The sequence below is a fragment of the Cupressus sempervirens genome, chromosome 11 (genome assembly GCF_028749045.1).
Source record: "Cupressus sempervirens isolate cs-2001-9-10 chromosome 11, ASM2874904v1, whole genome shotgun sequence".
NCBI lineage: Eukaryota > Viridiplantae > Streptophyta > Pinopsida > Cupressales > Cupressaceae > Cupressus > Cupressus sempervirens.
The window spans coordinates 503,752,875-503,771,794 of record NC_143128.1 but is presented as its reverse complement, the minus strand read 5'-3'; positions in this window follow the sequence as shown (position 1 = coordinate 503,771,794).

Genomic DNA, 18,920 nt, shown 5'->3' with positions numbered 1-18,920 from the left:
AGCCAACTAACATTGTAAAACATCTCTTGTGCCTCCTTAAATAGGTAGGTTTATTCTTTTTCCTCTTAAACATAACCATAGATCTTAGAGTTTGATCGGATTCATTGAATTTGTTCATCATTTTTTCTTTCGACTTCTTCCTTTAAACTTCTATAAACTTCTCATTGAATCCTTTCCTTAGATTGCTTAAAAAACTTAATTCATGCATTAAAGGTGCTAGCTCATCAATCCTCATCTTTAATGAATTTTGATTGTTCAATAAATTCAACTCTATCAACCTCAAATCTTGATTTACTTAAAAACTCGTAATTTGATGATGCTCAGTCGTCATTATGTTCTTCAACTCGATCATCACTAGGTAGCTTGATCACTACTAATCTATCTTGCTCAACTTACACTAGCTCACATGACCAATACTTATTCTCATTCATTACTTTAGTTTTCATTCATCTTGCTTGGCCATTACCATCACTTGGTTGATACTTAAGTTCCTTAATATTTTTCCCAAAAATGCTTAACTTCTTCATTGACCTAGTAACTTGTTACTCAATCAAACTTATATTTTACTCAAAATCTTGACTTCTATCAATCAACTCTTCTCCACTTTAACTCATATTTCTTCTTCACATAATACTATGATCAAACAACATATTACCTTGTTAAATACTAACTAATCAAGTGCCCTTTGTAATTCCATCATACTTACTCTTTTTTACTCAACCACTTTACTAGTTCATCTTGTTATCTCTCTCTCTCTTTAAATCATCTTCATCAATCAACTGATATGACACTTTACATTGTTAGCAAATATATTACCAATAATGTTTGACATCAATGACAGCATAACAATTATTCCAATTTTAGTTCCAACATGTTCTTCTTTAATACTAAAAGAGAAGTGCAAAAGTTGATATCATCCATTTTACATTGTACGATGTCTCCTATCCTAGACATTTATTTTAGTCTTCCATTCTCCCTTAGCAAGCATCCTCCCTCTTTTTGGAATAGTTTAGTTGAAAGATTCCACAAGAAACATTTTGGTCATAAAGAGAAGCTCCTTATTCTAGGTGAAAAACTTCAACTTCTCAAATCTTTCCTCCAAAGTGTTCTAATATTCTTTATGTCTATGGAAATTGTGCCTAGGAAGGTGATTGATGCTCTAGAAAAAAATTAGAGCACCTTCTTATGGGTGGGAACTTAGGAAAAAAGGAAAATGTCTCTTGTTGAATGGGATAAGGTGTACAAGCCTAAAATTGAGGAACGCCTATGTATCAAAAGAATTATAGAAATGAATAAAGCACTTGTAACTAAATTTGGATGACAATTTCTTGAATAAAAAAGGAATGGACTAGAATTTTAAGATTCAAGTTGTTTTCTCAAACTCTAATATCTAGGGTTGGGTTGTCATAAGTTTATGAGAAAAGATGGAGAATTAATTTCTGTGGGAGGAGGGAAAGGCTAACTAGGTTGATTAATTGAACTTTGGGAAATGCATAGAGGATTGAGAAGAATCCATAACTTTATAAGGGAGGATTTTAGTGATTTGGTAAAGATGCTCCCTTGTACTTTGTTATTTCATTTAGACACAGACGATAGATGGATTTGAAAATATACTAGCAATGGTTATTTCTCTATTAGAACTACCTTTCTATAAAAGGACACATTTTGACAAAAAGATCTACAGAATATGGTTTGGATTTTGAATCTCACTCCTAAGATCAACTACACTTGGTGTGCAATTTCTCACAAAAAAATTCTTACTCTAGATAATTTTTCTAGGAGAGAATTTTGGCTCCTTAACAAATGTGTTCTACGTGAAAAAGATGAGGAGTTTGTAGATCATAGCTTTATACAGTGTGTGTTTTCTTATAAATAATGTGGTTTAGTATTCTAGTCTCTTCATATTCAACGGGTCGTGCCAAAGTCTATTCCCAAATGATCTATCTTAGGAATAATTCCCCTTAGTCTCACACTATTCTTGTCAAGATTTGACTTTAGATCCTTCCTACCATGGTTTGGACTCTATGGAAAGAGAATAAGATGATGTTCATAGAAAAGAGAAACCTAGTTCAAGCCTTGTTCCATATACTAAAAAGATCTATTAGGGAGAATGTAGATGTTGCTACTTATTTGAAGAGTATTTCATTGTTCGCTCTTATTGATACTAGAATAAAGTGGAACTAGAATATCAATCAAAGGCTCATCAATCTAAATTGGACAATTGTAGGGAAAAGGAAAGAAACTAAATGGTACCCAACTGATACTAACTAGTTGAAATGAAATGTTGATGGTTGTTCTAAGAAAAATCCTAGAATTTTAGGAATAAGAGGTTTACTGAGAAACATTGAAAGGGAAATAATAGTGGGTTTGGCTAAAAATATCAGAATGAACTCTAATAACTATGTTGAAGGTCTAGCAATGTGGTAAGGAATCAAGGGCAGAGAACATTATAATAGAAGTAGATTCTAAGCTCATTGTTGGTATCCTTTAGAGAAAGGCTAGATGTCCTTAGAAAATCCTAAGTCTAATGAAAGATAGCAGGAGAAAGTTGGCTACTTTTAAAAATCCAAAAGTTCAACATACACTTAGAGAAGGTAATAAAGTTGTTGATTACCTAAAAAATTGGGGGCTAGACTATTCAGAAGGGAACAAGCTGAATGAAAAATATTTCCTAGAGGGTTTAAAGATAATTGAGTTAAATGATACATAGTCAAAATTTTAAAGGAAGTATGTTGGAGAATATGATTTTTCCTTATATTCTATCCATGAAGGTCCATAAAAAGCACCTAGGCAGTATATGAAACATTAGCTCTAGTTTAAATTTGGAGGTTGGCAAGAAAGATAAAGTTAATGAATCTGATGACTTATTATTTGTTAAGAGATTTATTAAGAACACTAAACTTAGAAAGTATATCTTAAAAGGAAAAAACATTATCTAGTCTAAATGTCCACTAAATTTTGAGAAATCTAAAACTACTAATGCTAGTATTGATTATAGGTTAAGTATTGAACTACTCCATACATATTATATTAGCAAGAGATATCAAAAGTATGATTTAATTTTGATTTAATTTACTACCCCTTTTTGTGAGAAAAGAAAGAGTGCAACTAGGGAGGTGAAGAGTCACATCAATAAATATAAAAATGCTCTTTTAAATTGAGGTATCATTATAATCATTAGCTCTGAGAATATTTTCTCTCACTCTAATCTCTTAGGGTGTTATTCTCAAATCTTCCTGGTTAAGTGGCAATAATATGAACAAGGAAAAAATAGAAATCATGCAAAAAAATTTGGTAATGCCATAAAATTATTAATAAGAAGAGAATAATTCAAGAGGATATAAAGGCATTGGGTAAGGTGAAAATTATGGGAGGACCCTTTGTAGATGCTCAAGAATGGTCTGCATATATTGTTTAATCATGTTTTTATACTAACATATCACATTTTCTCATTTCACTAATTTTGATCATTGTGCCAACTTGATTATCATTCAACCGTATTGTGACAATATTCTTCATCACTCATATCCCCTTCCAAATCAATTACAGATCATTTTAGAATTGGCTCTTGTTTTATCCAAACTTTATGGAATCAACTCCTAATCATTTCAACATCATCAAATCACATATAATCAACCCAAAATCATCCCAAATCAACCCAAACTCATCCTAAATCAGCCCTAATCAACCCAAAATGTGTCAAATATCTCAAATTGATCATCATCTATCAAACCCTAGGCATTTTCGTGTGCCTCAATGCCTTGGTAACCTATCAAGCTTATCAAATATAACCTTACCACTATCATGTCCCTCAACATTAGGTCAAATCTATCATATTTATCATCTAATCATTAACATTTTCAAATCCCTCAGTGTTAGATTGTGACATTATCCAACCAATTAATAACATTGACAATGTTTGTCAATGTTATTATGATCAACTCTATCAATCAATTTTGATATCGTGGCATTTACAATGTCCATTAAATGTCACATGTCCTTAATCCATGTCATGTGTCCTTGGCATGTTATCAATCTTAATCACTCAATCAATTTGATCATGGATTTGATCTACCCACCATTGTCCTAGTCAATTTGCATAACTATCACATATCATCAAAGGATAATATCACATTCATTTCATCAAATTGGTCAATTATTTACTAATTTTGTCCTATAGGATTAGATAACCCATAATCTACTCCATGTTATTTCAATCATTTTCATCCTGCATTGCTAATCATTCTTATTAACCAACATTTTCAATTAATTGATGTTTATTAATTAATTGATTCATCCTTTGAAAACTATAGGAATTCTCAAATTTCCTAAGTCTTATTTTCCACTTCTAATTTCTACTTTACTAATTTCCATTTGTGTGGAATTATGAATTTTTAATCCAAATATTCCACATAATCTTGACACATGGATCTCATACGTCATAGATCCTCTCTTTACACTTGGATAATATGTGTCATATTTGACATATTTTATTCCTTATGCATGACTATAATAAGCCACCTTTGTCATAGATTCTTGTCTACAAGTGGCTTTAAGGTGTCATATGCACCTCATAGATTCTCCTCCACTTTTAGCCATGTTGACTTCCATGCGTCATAGAATCCTACATTTGGCATATTGTGTATGTTTTTCATAGATATTCTAAGGAATATCATGCCAAGTTTCATATTTGAATTGACAAGTGTCCATCCTCTCATTCGTGTCTCACCTTTTGCACTTTGGCTATAAATTGAGCCATCTTGTGCTTATTTTTTATCCTTAGAGTCTCTATTCTCACATCACACCCAAAACACACTTCTAGTACCCCTCAATAGCATCATCCCATCATAATATTTTTCTTTCAATTATGTGCATTATAGGCAATTGGAGATACATTAAATGGAGAAGAAAGAAGGACATGGGAACTTCAATTGAAGAGGGGGTTTTGCTTATGTTTACTTCCTTTATTTAAATTACTTTTAATGGTATATTATAATGGTTTAGTGTATTTTGATTGAGTTTTTATGGTTTCTCATAGTATGCTAGGTTCTAACCCATTTTCTAGTCCTACAATTGGTGAGCCCAATCTGAAGATCATGCTTACTAACTTGGGTTTCTTTATTTTGTGCTTGTAGGTGCAAGGAAGGAGCTAATATGAAGGATTCTAATGCTTTTCTTCTCTTTATTATTATGCCTAGTATAATTAGGAGGCCTAGTAACAAGTTTTTATGTTTTATTTGTGCATTTATGTAGCTCTTTGTCCCAAGTGTGCACATGGCTTTGTCAGGGTGCACTTGGGAGCCTTAGAAAGTTGTTTTAGGGGCTTAGGAATCACTATAACCTTTGTTTGTTGTTCCCACCTAATCAACTGCACTCTAAAACTACCAATTGTGCCCTTTTGAGCCCCAAGTGCACCAGGGGCACACTTGGCTCGGTTAGTGTGCACTTGGGAATCTGGTTTTCAATTTTGCAAGTTGTGCATGCCATTTTGGCCCCAATTTTCTCCTTGCTTCCCAATTGCACTATGAAACTACCAACTGTGCTCTAACTGGCCCCAATTGTGCCATGAGTGTAGTTGGCATTGTCTAAGTGCACTTATGGACCTCCTAAATGTTTATGGCCTTTTGGGGTGCAATTTGCACTATCAAGGCATAGTTGGTTCACAGAAAGGTCATGTTTTAGTCATAATTTGTATCTAGGGTTCCATTTTGATTCTCAAACCTAGAGTAAAGGTTTTTGTGTTATTGATGATCTATTTGCAAAATGTGGCAATCATTGGGAGAAGACATATCCATTGAAAACTACTAATTCTTTGTTGCAAAACATTGAAAAGGACTTATGTTCTTGTTCAAACTATGTGTGTAGTTTTATTAGGTTAGCTAACACTTAGTTTGGTGCTATAAAATAAAATTTCTTTTCTATTTGGTGTCTCTACATTGTTTATAACCCCAATAGTTGCATGGACATATCCTCTCCCCTCATCATTTTTGGATCTTGAGTGCAAGAGAAATCCATGAAATTTCTTTAGAGAGGCCTTCCTTGGAACCAAGATTCATCAGTTGGTGAGTCCATGGGGTCAAGCTCGAAGTTGTAATGGGCTAGAGCCAAGTCTACACTCTAGCCGCTATAACAGACTTGATATGGTTAATGTGGCATTGGAAGTATTTTTGCATGATAGCTCTCCTAAAGTACCCTTGTGGTGTGTCAAACCCTAGTTCTTGGGGTTGGAAGACCTTATGAGGAAATTTATCATTCACTTGCCAAACGGAGTGCCTAAACTAAACACCTTGTCTAAGTGGCCAAAATCCTTTCTATCCACTGGATTAGGGGGTTACCCATTCTCGTGAAGACATCCCACATTCTTCTGGTCCTTACTAGAGGCACCCATCCCTTAGGAAGTGATGACCCTTGGGAAGTAGATCTTGGTAGCCCCAAGAAGTGAGTTTTCTATAAGGGGAGCCTGTGGTGCCAAGATTCTAGGTTGCTTTCTCTAGATAAGCATGACTAAACTTTAGTTCAAGTAGGAATTCAATGGATATAGTCTTAAAGCCTAGGTTGCGATTTTCATTTTAAGTTTAGCAACAACTATTCTTGTCTATTGTGTCTTGTGTGTGTGAATAAAATTAATCAAGATAAATCCAAATTTGAAAACTCACACCAAAACACATGTGAACCTTGATACTATCAAGCATTGTCAAAAGATTACAACTCTTGTCAAAAAATTACAAACCTTTTTCCAAACACTTAAGACTTTGAAAACATGGAGACTTATATCCTTAGGAGTCCTTGGCATGATTTAGATTCCATCTTTGCATAGCATACCCTTGCATTTGTCATCTTTTGAGACTTATACTTACATCCCTTAGTCCTCATTTTGCACCTTTTAGTCCTCTTAAGAGCATCCCTTATCTTTCAAATTACATCTTCTAGTCTTTACATTTCAGCCCTCAATCATCATCTTGCATCCCCCAACATGCATCTCTTAGTCCTCATTTTGCACATCTTATTCCTTTTTTCTCATGTCCTAATCCTTATTTTCATCCCCATTTTGATCATAGCATTATCCCTTGTCATCTAGCTTTCTAGAACAACAATCTAGAAGTCACCAAGCCCATAATCACCCAAGTTTCAACCCACTTTACCAACTGCACTATGAAACTACCAATGCACTCTAACTAGCCCTAGATACACTCTAAGAATAGTTTCCCTTGTCTAAGCACACTTGGTTGCTAGAACAATCAATTTTGACTTTCAAATAGCATTTTGGGACCCTAGAGTTGCCACTAGATGCTTGTATAGGCCCTCATTCTGATCATGTCCTGAACATAATTCCTGCATGACCTAACCCTCATTGTGCACATATTAGGCTTCATTTCTCATGTCCTAAACCTCATTCTACATCTCCATCCTAATAATAACATCATCCCCAGTCAACTATCTCTCTAGTATAATAGTTTGATAGTCACCTGGTCCAACATCATCAAACTTTTAACCTAGCTTCCCAACTACACTATGAAACTACCAATTGCACTCAAACTTGCTCCAACTACACCCTAGGCATATTTGGTACTATTAGAGTGCACTTGGTTTCCAAAATAGCCAATTTGGACCTCTAGACTACATTTTGAGACCCTGGAATTGCCACAAAATGCTTGTATAGGTCCTCACCCTAATCACAACTCTAAACATCATTTTGCACCCTTAACATCATTTTACATCCTAGGATCCTTACATATTGCATATCCAATACACATATCCCTCATTTTGATCCCCCTAAACCTCATTTTGAATCTAACCCCCTTTGAACTTAGTCAAAAATTAGAACAAAGTATGAATGCTAGAGTATCTCCTTATGTCGATGGATGATGGATCTTGACCATAGTCTTTTTGTCATCTTTTGTGTCATTTTTCTTAGGTCAAACTCTATCTATGTCTTCATGCATTTGACCTTGTCCTTTTTATCATTTGATCTTTTTAATTTTTGTCTCTTTTGGTCAAGATCCAAAGTCAATCTTCATAAGGTTAAACTCTTAGATTAATCCTTCCCAAAGGTTTCCCCTAAGTTCAAAACCTTGCATTCACTTTTCATAAGCATTATCATATCTTGAGTCCCCTCAAACCTCATTTTTCTTAACCCTAGTTGCATAATTACTTCACCTTGCATAGTTCAAAACCCTAGCATCTCTTCCAAATATCAAATCCCATCAACATCTCCAACAATCAACTTGTCCAAACCACTTGTCAAACCCAACAATTTTCTCACATCCCTATCTTGCATGTCCTGAATGTAATTATTAACCTTAGTATAACCCCCTTACATAATCAAACCCCACATTGCTTACATCAACCTTTAACATCATTTCCAAGTCTAAAGTCCAACAGTGATCTTCATTTTGCATACCTTAGAATCATCTTCATCCACCTTAGTCAAAATCCAAATCATCGCTTGAATTTGCATTAGTGCATCATTTCCTTAGGTCATTTACATCTTTCACATCATTACCCTAGGTTGTTTTTCACTTCCTTAGGTTGCATAACATACCTAAACCCCTAACAATCCAAAGAACATATCTTGCATACCCACTTCCAAATTATCAAGTTTTGGCCTATTTTACCAATTGCACCCATCTTTTTCCAACTACACACCATAGGTGCACAGTTGGTAGTTTAAGTGTGCATTTGGTAGTTTTAAAGTGCACTTGGTAACTAAAAATTTCATCTTAGGTTCTATAACCCTAAACTATATTTTCAAACCTTGTATTTCATCCCTAAAGCCTAGAAAACCCCAAAAATGCAGATATCATTCATACTCTACATATTTTTCACCCAAACACCTCTTTTGCCAATGCACCATTCTGAATACAAAGTGCTCATCCCTAAGTCACACTTGGTACTATCATAGCATAGTTGGTAGTTTAGGTGTGCATTTGCAAGGCAAGGAATCCATTTTGAGATTTCCCTATTGCATCTTCATTTTTAGTTATCATGTTAGCACTCACAAGGATATAATCAGCTTAAAGACCATAAGACTTGTATCAACCCTTGTTTTCCAAAGCGTATACACAACCTAAAGCTTTTCCAGGATAAAATAAGACCAAGAAATCTCAACAAACACTTGACATAGATCAAACCGAAGTATCAAAACCCTTACTTGTGGACCCACTAAGCACATATCTGCTAAACCCTAACCATCGAGAAATGACACAACCAAACCTCAACAACATGTCTACTATGCAATTTCCTCTTCACACTTTCCCTACACATGGAATGGTTCAATGGAGTCTTGATTTTGAACCTATATTCATACCTATACCACCTAGATCCGGAAATTTACCTACAACACCCAAGGATGAATAACCCACTCCTTTGAATTCAACAAACCAAACACAAGTACCTTCAATCCTTCAAACATACAACAAGGTACTTAACACTTAAGTGGTGATTCTGACATAGACTATGACATCACTGACAAAAAAATGGCTAGGGCTTGTCAAGACAAAAAAAAATTGAAAGAACTTTAAACTGTCGGTGGCCCAAGAAATTTATCAAATTTAACCCAAACTTGGAGGGTCCTAAGTCTAAATATCAAGACAACCCCACATTTTAAAACCTACAACCTATGATTAATATAGTCTTGGACAAGGGGAAACAACATTTAAAATTTAGAAACACAAAGACAACACCTATGAGATCATACCAAGAATCAACTATTGAAATTCTTCAAGGTGCCTTTGAACACATTAATATCAACCCCTTGTTTGATAAACCTCCATCAATCAATGGAAATAAGACTCTTCCAAAAAATTGCAAAAGGATACTAAGAATTACCTCAATCAAATGATGCAACCTAAAGATGTACCTGAGGGGACTTGCACCATAGGGATGCCAAACATACTGGCTTTGAAAGAAAATCAACAAAATGAACCTTTTCTCCTAATGTTACTAACTACCACAACATCAACCACTATGGAGCCCCTATGAGTATGCCATGTGAAACATCAAAACTCATTTCAAAGACCCCTATTGAAGCATAGAGGAAGGGTCTTATTGATATTTCACCCATTCCCCAAAGGAATATGGCCCATTGCCAAATTAATACGATGTCTCAAGGTGAAACATAAAACACCCAAAAGTATCAAAACAAACATCCTAACATAATTTTCACCTCTAAAGGACATAAAAAACATCCAAGATAGCAACAACATTGAGTGGTACAAGGACCAACTATTGCTAATGTACAACCAAGTCAAAATCTAATTAACATGCATACAACATGTATATACCCATAAACACAACAAAAAACTCAAGTGATACAAGGACCCAACATCCCTAATGCACAACCTAATCTAAATCCACTTGACTTGCACACAATGTACCAACAACAACAAGCCATGTTTTATAAACAACAAGAGAAACTAAAAAAATAGTTAGAATATCAAAAATGCCTAGAGAAATAAATTGTGTATCAACAATAATTGTTGAAACAATAACATGTGCCACAACAAACTCAATAGATGCCTCCACAACAACAATTGCATACATGGCCTTAAATTCAACCAATAGAGGTATCTCAACAACAACCACAATAAATGGCACAAAAATAACCACAACAAGTGATGTAACAATAACCCATGGTACAACAAATGCAATAAATGCCACAACAGTGACCATTCTATCTTCGAGGTGGCAACATACCTCAACCACCTAGTGACATATCACCTAAGTCTTTAGATACAAAAATGTCAAAACCAAGTAGACATAGTTCTCACCATAGAAAAATGTCTACTTGGAGACATAAAAGACTTGAAGAAAGGACTACCACTCAACACCCTAATGAGGATTTATTACATCAATTCAAACAACTATCCAAAAAAGTTGAGGCATTGGGAGTCTAAAAGAAACAAATCCTATACAAAGAAAGGGATTTATGTCCTAATCCCTTTGACAAAGTATGTATATGCCTCCATTTCCAAAACATTTTGAGGCACCAAGATTTGAAAAATATCAAAGAAAAGGAAACCCAATTGACCACATCAAAGAATTATGTGCCTCTTATACTAAGCTCAGTGATGATCCCACATAACTTATGATACTATTCCCTCATTTTCTTGGTGGGCCGACACTTGAGTGGTACTCCAAACTACCTAGTAATATCAAATCTTGGTTAGAATTAGCTGAAAAATTCATATCCAACTTTGTCTTTAGAAGGTTGAATCTTATTTGGCTTTGACCATTCAAGAGCCTATAGTAGGACAATTATACAAGGAAAACAAATCTAAGGATGCCTCATATATGCAAGGATAGAGTGATTGCTCCTTTATGGATCATTAGGTGGAAGAACATTGTAATGTAAACTAGGATTCCATTGCTCACAACACTGGGAGCAAAAGAAGTTCTATTGAAGATGCTACCCCTCCTCCTCATAATCAAGATTCAACATCAAATGTAGTGCTTGATGTACAAGTAGCAGATGATCAAACCAATGCTCCTCAACAACAAAAATAGAGTAATTCTAGAGGAGATGTGAATAGTCCCCAAGTTGTTCCATCTCAGCCTCCTACACATGCAGCTCCCATTGTTTCTACCAGAGCACCTAATGCCTCATTTAGTGTGGTAGAGAAGATGATGAAGAAAAATGTGAATATTTCCATGTGGGATGTTGTTGCTGCTATACCCATGCAAAAGAAGTTGCTACAACAGGAGTTAGAAAGTATGGAACCAAAGGATCAGACACCTAGCATGGAAAGTGCCGCAAGCCTAGTATAGCCATCAAATGAGGTAGAAACAAGTAAAAAGGTTAGACCTCCTCCTCTTATGTTTCTCTAATTATAGGGGATAAACTAGTCCATAATTACATGATTGATTCAACGGCTAGTAGTTTAGTGATGCCTAAGTGTGTTGCTAATGCTTTAGAGATGAAATATGAACCCATTGTTAGGGATGTATTACAGTTGGATGGTAGTATTTTAAAGACTATATGGATCCTTAGGAATGTAGAAATGGCCCTACATGCATGCCTTGGTTATACTGTAACTCAAGATATATCAGTTGCTGAAGTCAAGCCACACTTTTCCATTTTTCTTTCAAGAGACTTCACTACACAAATAGGTGGTTACATCTCTTCTAATTGGTCATACATGTTTTTTAGAACAAGATATGGGACTAAGGCTTCAATAAAAGTAGAACCTCTAGCCCTCCATCATATTGAACCCTACACCCCTAATCTCATTAATATGAATTGCACTATCCTAGAAATGGATGAGAATGACATAGTGAATGAGACTACCCCTTCTCTAGTAGTGATACCTAATTTTCTCTTAGATGAATGGGCTAATGCATATCAATTTGATCCCATATCAAAAGCCCTTGAGATAGGTCTTGGTACATATTGTGTGTTAGAAAAGAATGCTCTTTGTCCCTAACCTTATGAAAACCAAAGAAGATGTGAGTGGGGCATATAATATGTATTTTGATGGATCAAGAAATAAGAGTGGATTAGGGGCTAGTGTGATGTTGATTTCTCGTACACAAGTAAAGTACTACTTCTCCTTTAGGCTCCAATTTAGTTGCACTAATAATGTGGCAAAATATGAGGCTTTGATCCAAGGTCTCCAATAGGCACATAGGAGGGGCATCAAAATCTTAAGGGTATTTGGGGACAGTGAGTTAGTTGTTAGTCAAGTTAGAGATTAGAATATCATGAAGAAAAACCTTCTCAAATCATACAAACATAGAGTGTGGGATGTACTTGAAGGCTTTCAAGCTTTCAATATTTAGAGCATCCCAAGAAACAAAAACAAACATGTTGATAGGCTTGCAACCATTGGTGCTCATTATGATATACCAGAGCATGTTACTGATGAAAAGAAGCAACAAATCATAATTGTTGTAAGGCCTTCCATCCCAGATAATTGCACAAATTTTCAAGTATTTGATAATGATTTATAGATTGTTAATTTCTTGCAAAATGAAGCAGAGTTCTCTGCTAGAAATTAGTCCAAGCTACAAAGTCGGTATGGGGACTAGATTATGAACCTAAACTCCAAAAAATTGCCTAAAGGTCTAATCACCTTAGAGGGCATTTTCAACTCTGATGATCAAGCAAAAGGAAGAGGTCCATACCTGACCGCAAAAAGGGATGACTACACACTTGTCACTATTGTTGATGGAAAGACTCTTAACTTGGGAAAGGTATGCACTAATTTTGAACAAGAAGTTTTCATTAATTTATGTCAAGAATTCAAAGATGTTATGACTTGGACATACAAAGACTTAAGAGGTTCTAACCATAATTTATTTCAGCATACCATAGATGTAAACCATGATACTAAGCCTATTAGACAAAAGAAAAGGCCAGTCAACCCAAAGATTGAACTTTTAATGGGAAAGGAACTATTCAAACTTATAGAAGCCAATATCATTTTTCCTATTACACACTCATGGGTAGCCAATCCTGTTCTTGTTAGAAAGAAGAATGGTGAAATCAAATTGTGTGTAGACTTTAGGGATCTTAATAAGGCTTCTCTTAAATATTACCATCCCCTTCCTTCTATGGAATGAATTATATCCAAAGTTAGTGGCTCAAAAAGGTTTTCTTTCTTAGATGGTTTTTTAGGCTATAATTAGGTGCTAGTCCAAGAGTCAAACAAATGTAAAACAACATTCACTACCAAATGGGGTACCTATGCTTATTGTAAGATGGTATTTGGACTAACCAATGCAGGTGCCACATTTTAGAAGGCAATGGAGATGGCCTTCAAGGGTGTGCTAGAGAATTTTGTATTAGTTTATCTTGATGATATAACTATTTTCTCAAAACATGCAATAGATCATTTTGATCATTTGAGACATATATTTGAAAGATGCAGAGAGTATGGTGTGTCCCTGAATCCTAAGAAGTGTGTGTTTTCCACTGACCAAGGAAAGCTCCTCAGACATAGTGTATCAAGAGAAGGGCTAACAATGGATCCAGAGAGAGTAGAAGCATTTCTCTCTCTCCCACTTCCCAGTCATAAGAAAGGATTACAAAGCTTTCTTGGTAGGATCAACTTCGTAAGAGGGTTCATCCCTAACCTTTCCTCCATGTTGAAGCCTCTCACAACTATGTTGAAGAAAAATTTGGTTTTTACTTGCACCAAGGAGGGGAAAGCTAGTTTTGAAGAGATCAAGAAATCAATTACATCAGCTCCCACTCTTGTCAATCCCAAGTTTGATAGAGACTTCATCCTTTACTCCATTGGAAGAGAATCAAGTATATCAGCTATTCTAACATAGATGAATGATGAAAATTTGGAGTAGCCCATTACTTTCTTTGGTGAAGGGCTTAAGGATTATGAAGGAAGATACAACTATGTAGAGAAGCAAGTCCTTATTGTTATAAGGGATCTCAAAAAAGTCAAACATCTTTTGTCTCATAATAGGGTTCAGCTCTTGGTTCCACATGCAAGTGTAAAGAAGTTCCTACTGAACAAAGATATCAATGAGAAAAGAGTTGGATGGATCACAAAAGTCATGGAATATGACATTGATATCAGGATCACCAAACTTGTGAGAGGCAAGGGATTGTGTGAGCAAATGGTCTCTTCTTTTGAGACACGCGAGGAAGCTGCCCTCTTAATACAAAATGAGCAACCAACAGGGAATGAAAATTAGAATGATTGGTTACAAGATATGACTACCTTCTTGGTAGAGGGAAGATATCCATATGGCCTAAATAGAACTGAGAGAAGACAATTCAAATTGCAGTCTATCCCTTATGTCTTGCTGGATGGAATACTATTCAGGAAGGATTTTAATGAAGTCTTATTAAGATGCATTAACACAGACCAAGTTGAAAGAATGATCAAAGAGCTTCATGATGGTCCTGATGGTGGCCACTTCTCGACAAGGACAACTACAATGAAGATCATGAGGGCTAGTTACTACTAGCCATCCTTGTTCCATGATTTTCATAAGTATGTGAGGAAGTGTGAAAAATGTACCTTCTTCTCTACTAAGAAAAAGCTTACAGTTCTTCCTCTTCATCCCATTCAAGTGAACCAGCCTTTCGCTTAATGGGGATTGGATTTCATAGGCCCTATCAATCCTTCTTCCAGTTTGGTTCACAAATGGATCTTTGCAGCCATGGATTACTTTACTAGATGGACAAAGGAAATAGCATTAAAGGATACTATAGAATCTTCTATTATTGAATTCCTTGATGGAATCATAACCAGGTTTGGTGCCTCTTTAACCATTATTTCAAATAATTCAAAATCTTTTGTAAGAGCTCAGATTTGTGCATGGGCAGTTGATCATAATATCTACTTGAGAACATCCTCAAACTACTACCCTCAAGGCAATGGATTGGTTGAGTCATCCAACAAAAACCTAATCAAGATTATGAAAAGGACTATAGAGGAAAATCAGAGATGTTGGCATCAAAAGTTGAGGATGGTACCGTGGGCTGATAGAATAACACCTAAGAGGGCCATAGGGAACTCACCTTTTATTTTGGTATATGGTAGGGAAGCAAGGTTTCCAATTTCATTAGAGTTTATATCCCTAGAACTATCTCATCAGTTGGAGTTAATGGAAAATGATGCCATGATAGTAAAAATAGCAAAATTGATGGAACTAGAAGAGAAAAGGAAACAGGCCATGTAGACCCTAGAAACACATTAGCAGTAGGTAAAAAAGAGTTTTGAGAGGAAGGCTAGGATCAGAATCTTTAGAGAAGGTGATCTGGTATTAAAATGGGATGCAAACAAGGAAAAACTAGGGAGGCACTCAAAGTTTGATACATTATTGAGTGGTCCCTATGTAGTTATCAGTTGCAAAGAGGCCAATTCTTTTTAGCTATCTAGGCTTGATGGTGAAGTTCTCCCAATCTTAGTCAATGGGATTCACCTTAGACCTTTCTTTTAGAGAAGGTTAAAGGTTTTTTGTACATATTAGAGTAGTTTTCTTGCTTTCCAAAAAGTGCATGAGCACAGGTTGTCCCTCTGGAGGACAACAAGTTTTGAAGTTTTGAAGGTTACAGAGGTTTTTTTTTTTTGTTCCTGGTTTTGGTTGCAAAGAGGCAGTTTTGAAGTTCTTGGGTATGTTTTCTATAATTTTTAGGATTTTTTTGGGTAGATCTTCATGTTTTATGACTCTATAGCCCAATGGATGCATAAGGTCACTGATTGTATGCATAGTAGGCTTGCATCCCCCTTGAGTCACTAGAATTGTTGGTCAATTTTGCCCTCCCACCAAAATCATCACATTTGAATTTAAAAGATAAATAGCTAGTCCCCATTTTATATTCAATGCCATGAAAAGATGATATCATAAGGTCAAGAGTTGAAAGAAAAAGGAATATGATGCTACGATATGGGGTCCACTATAAGATCGTAGGGCAATTTTCAAGGGTTTACGATGTTATCATGTCATCATAAGATCGAAGAATCATAAGATTGGTAAGCCTGGATTATAATGGTACAGTGTTATGACAAGGAGGTCACCGTAATATTCTGAGACAAGATCATATGGTCCTCTGATGCTACGATGTTGTCGAGAGGTTGGGAAAGTGAAACACAAGGGTTGTGATGTTATGCCAGCATGAAAGGTTAGAGAGTCGTGGGATTGGAGAACCATAGCATCATGAGAGGAGAGAGAAAGGCTCAAGATTCTATGCTATTCGAGTGGTCGAAGACCTTAAAGGGTTCATCTATGATGTCACAAGAAAGGTTAAATATAGCATTGGGAGAAAGAAAAGGAAGTTTTATGATGTTACGAAGTAAAGGATGTCATAGGATTGTGGAAGGAAAGAGATTGAGCTCCAATGCTACATAAGTCAAAGGATATCATAATATGAGGATGTCATCAGATCAGGAATGTTGAAGGATTGTAAGGCCAAAGGTGAAGATATAAGATCTTATGAAGTTGCTAGATTTTGTAAGGTTGTAAAGGGAATTTTGCATGGTTCAGATCTTACACTTAAGAAACATGTGGGTCGTAGGGTAGAAAAGTTGTCAAAACACATTGGTGGGCCAATTTCATTTTCTTCATCAGATGTAGGAAGATCAATGGATGGTGCTTCACCACATTATGGAAATGTCCAAAAGTTAAGGAATGTGGTGATGTGCCTACTTGACACATGGACAAGTGGAGCCACTAGGGTTTAACAATGATGCCAGTTAGATGTCAGGTCATGCTGAGTAGTTCATGGGCCCAAAAGATATAAGGATAGGTGCAGTAATGATAAAAGTTTTCAATGATTGTCAATCTTTCATAGATCGAAGACCAATGCATTCCTGCATCATGGAATTGTGAGGACTTTAAGCAATGTAGGGAAGCACTTGAAGGACACATGTCCTTGTAGACCCAGTTTGAAAGAAAGGAAGTCACAGCTAAGGCTGATAGTTATGTGATATCACAATTAAATTGGAAGTTGGCATGGTTAGTAAGTGATATGGTCAACTGCATGTAGACTTTTTTGGGGTGGAAAAATGAAATAATATTATTCGCCCGTGTGGCCCATTTTGGTTGCAAAATTTAGTGGACTTTTTGAATTTTTCAATTCATTGAGCCAATTATGAATAAGAAATGCTTTCTTGCACAATCTAATCTTCATGATCATTTCCAACCACTTTCCAATTAATGTTGCACCTAGTGAACAAAGGAAAACACTCCACCATCTCTGGTTTTATCCATCTACTTGGTCAGAGTGATTTAATGGCATTGTTCTATCTTCTCAAGGATCTATTTTGAGAAAAGGTTGGATTTCCTTGTATTTGAATCTATGCCAAGATCAGATTCTCTCTAGATCTGCATGATTGTTCTTTGCACTCTTAAATGGTAGTGGTTGAGATTGGTTTAGGACAAAAAATATCTCAGTTATGCCTGAACTATAAAGGCAGATTTTGTAATCCTTGTAAGGGGTTGATCTTTCTATGATTCTCCAATATTGCTTCATGCATACTACTATAATTTCTCACACCCCTAAATCATTGTAATCCTCTGTTGAGTCTCTTTTAGCCATTAACACATTGTGCAAGGTTCTTTGCCTCTAGTTAATGTTTTGTCTATTGTATCTACTTTTGACATTCAAATGATATTAAGTGAAGTCTCTTCCTATACCATTCTTTTATTGTCCAATCTACATGTAATTGTTGAATTAAGCAAGGTCTGAATTAGTATTCTTTGAGGTTACAACTAGTTGATTGTGCATTCATGAGTAGAGATAAATTAAAACACTCTATTTTGGTGCATCACCCCTTTAGGTTAGAGTAGGTAGATTTGATTTCATGCATTCTTTCTCCCTTTCCCTCTCCAAGAGTAGTTAGGTGCACCCTAATAGTAAAGCAAGTCAACCTTCTCTGGAGATTCAATCTCATAGTTCAAGTCCCACAACTTGGAGGTTGTTTCCATGTTTCACAAGGTTATCCTTAGGTAAAAACTTTGGACAAGGGTGCAAGCTTTTGTGACAACAATATTGTGGACACACGAATGATCAGCACAATGCAACCTCAAATGACTCTTAAAGATGCAAACCCTACAAACTCACAAACTCCTAACCAAATGCCACCTCAATAATAGAAAATTGAGGCCTTGACACAAGAAAAACCATGAAGATGCCCTAGAAATAATGATAGAAAATTTACACCCCTATGGATACCACTTGAGATTGCACTTCAATAATTACTGAGCAATAACTTCTTACAGCCACCCCCGATCAAAGATGAACAATCAACTAAACCCCCTTGGTGGGATGACAACAAATTTTGTGGTTACCACTGCACAAAAGGATAAAAGACCACCTAATGTTTCCAACTTAAACATGAAATCCAAGACATCATTGATGATGGTGTGATCGCTATCGACCCTTCATTACTAGCATCTAATTCTGATCATACTATTTTCAAAAACACTTTGGCTAATCATTACAAAGGGAAAGC